The sequence below is a fragment of the Tenrec ecaudatus genome, chromosome 1 (genome assembly GCF_050624435.1).
Source record: "Tenrec ecaudatus isolate mTenEca1 chromosome 1, mTenEca1.hap1, whole genome shotgun sequence".
In the NCBI taxonomy this organism is placed as follows: Eukaryota; Metazoa; Chordata; class Mammalia; order Afrosoricida; family Tenrecidae; genus Tenrec; species Tenrec ecaudatus.
The window spans coordinates 102,699,949-102,702,742 of NC_134530.1; the positions used below are offsets into that span (position 1 = coordinate 102,699,949).

The 2,794-nt window shown below is 39.3% G+C and overlaps 1 non-coding gene across 1 annotated transcript; it reads left to right on the plus strand.

The window, feature by feature from the left end:
* Positions 1-2,045: 2,045 nt before the first annotated feature.
* Positions 2,046-2,209, plus strand: LOC142438422 (U1 spliceosomal RNA). Its single transcript, XR_012782797.1, has one exon. It is a non-coding gene; the product is annotated as a U1 spliceosomal RNA (small nuclear RNA).
* The last annotated feature ends 585 nt before the right edge of the window (positions 2,210-2,794 follow it).

Genomic DNA, 2,794 nt, shown 5'->3' on the forward strand with positions numbered 1-2,794 from the left:
TAAGCATTGGACTACTAACTCAAGATTGGAGGTTCAAACTCACTAGGAGTTCATCAGGAGGAATATGAGGCTATCTGCTCCCTTATAAAAATTTACAATGTTGGATACACTAGGGTGATAATGAGTTGGAATTGACTTAATGATTGTGGGTTGGATTAGTTTCTTACTCGAAATATGGGAATTACATGTGTAGTAGAAAGAACCATATTTTAAACCACATTGAGTTATGGTTTGGGTGTCCAAGTGTCAAAGTGAAAATGTAAAAAGGAACGCTATGAAGGTCATCATTCTGACTCCAGCAGTTGATACAAGAATAGCATTGAAATAAACTTTTGTCAAAAACGTTTTCTAAGTTAACATGCCATCCACATTAATATGTGATGGGTAAATCCATTTGATGTAGTGTTATATATATATATATCATTATATCATCTAGATCAGTGTTCTTCGCCCTCCTAATGCCATGGACCTTCAATACAGTTCCTCATGTTGTGGGAACCCCCCAAACCATAATTATTTTCATTGCTACTTCATAACTGTAATTTTGCTACTGTTATAAATTAGGCAACCCTTGTGAAAGGATCGTTTGACCCCCAAAGGGGTCGCAACCCACAGGTTGAGAACTGCTGATGTAGATGGCAATGAAGGATGGGCGAGTGGCATAGAAGGAAGAAGGGAAACAGGTGTCAGATGATGGTCTGTTTGGGGAAGTTTCGGGGGTGTCCAAGGAAACTTTACTGTGCCCCCACTGAGAGCTCGAGGAGGACAATGCTTCAATGCTGTCCCCACACCAACCAGAAAATATTATTCTTAAGGAAAAGGTTGTTTCTTTTGTAATATCCTTGGTTCTTGTGTGGCATAGAAAGAATAAAAACTTTCATACAGACCCCCAAATTAGACACAATGATTTGCAGAATAATTAACTTCAGAGTCCACCATAGTAGCCATGGAAAAGACAAAAACTACAAGATATATGGTAGCAGATACAATCAGAATTTTAATTTGTGAATTACAACAGACCCCAGTGAAATTAAAATGATAATCACAAAGTACTATGAAAGTCTGTATTCTAATGAATTCATTAACATTGAAGACATGGACAAATAGTTGGAATAACAATCCCTCCCTAGATTATCCTAGACAGAAGCCAAGAATGTCAACAGACTCATAGCCAGAAAAAAATAGATATGTTTATCAAGAAGGTACCAAGAAAAAAAAGCTCCCAAACCAGACGGCTCCATAGGAGAAGTCCACTAAGCATTCAGGGCAGAGCTGCCATGGATCCTCCACAAATTATTACAGCTCATAGAAAAGGATGGCATATTCCCAAGCTCATTGTACGAAGCCAGTATAACATTGATACCCAAGCAGGGCAAGGACCCCACAGGAATAGAGAACTACAGACTGATATCTCTAATGAACACAGATGCAAAAAATCCTTAACAAGATATTGGTCAATAGAATGCAAAATTATATAAAATACATTATCCACCATGATCAGGTAGGATTCATACCAGGGCTGCAGGGATGGTTTAACATTTGAAAAGCCATCAATATGGTACACCACAATGATAAGGAAAAGTATTCCTCAAGTTAATATGCGCTATTTACAAAAAGCCAACAGCTAACATCATAGTCAAGGGAGAAAAGATGAAATCAATCCCACTGAAAAAGGGGACCCGACCAGGATGCCCTTGTTCCCACTTCTATTCAGTATTGTACTGGAGGTCTTGCTAACACATAGACAGCAGAAGGACATTAAAGGTATCCAACTGGAAGAGGAGGTGAAACTATCGCTATTTGCAGATGACATGATTGTGTACTTTGAAAATGCCCAAAGCTCCACAACAGGCATATTGACAAACATATAGCAGAATATGGAAGAGTGGCAGGATACAAGATCAAGAAACAGAAGTCTATTGGTTTGCTATATACATCAGACAAGACCATGGAAGAGGAGATCAAGAAGGCAGCACCCTTCACAGTAGCCAAGAACAAATTGAAATAACTAGGGATATATATAACAACAACAACAAAATATCCCAATACTTACCTGGCAGGGGAGATACCATGATCACGAAGGTGGTTTTCCCAGGGCAAGGCTTATCCATTGCACTCCGGATGTGCTGACCCCTGCGATTGACCCAAATGTGGGAAACTCGACTGCATAATTTGTGGTAGTGGGGGACTGCGTTCGCGCTCTCCCCTGAAAAAAAAAAAGAAAAAAATATCCCAAAAGAGTTATACAAGGAAAATTATACAGGAAACCAAAAGTGACCTCCACAAATGGAAGCATATACCTCATGCTCGTGGATTGGGAGACTTAATACAATAAAGATGTCAATATTACCCAAGGCACTTCATAAGCTCAATGCTATCTGATTCAAATACCACACCTTCAAGAATTGGGAAAACTGACCACCAACTTCATATAGAGTGAGAAGAAGCCCAGAATTAGCAGAGAACTCCTCAAGAAGAAGGGCAAAGTCAGAGGGCTCACTTTACCTGACGTTAACACCTACTACACAGCCACAATGATCAAAACAGTATCTACTGGCATAATGACAGATACGTAGACCAATGGAAAAGATCAGAAAACCCAGAAATAAAACCATCAGCATTTAGACAACTGATCTTTGAAAAGGGCCCCCAAAGCATCAAGTGAGAGGTGGATGCCCTCTTCATCAAGTGGTGCTAGAAAATGATGGATATACACATGTAAAAATTTTTTTAAAGATTTTTACCTCATCCCATGCATAAAAACAAACTCACGATGGGTCACAGACCTAGAAAT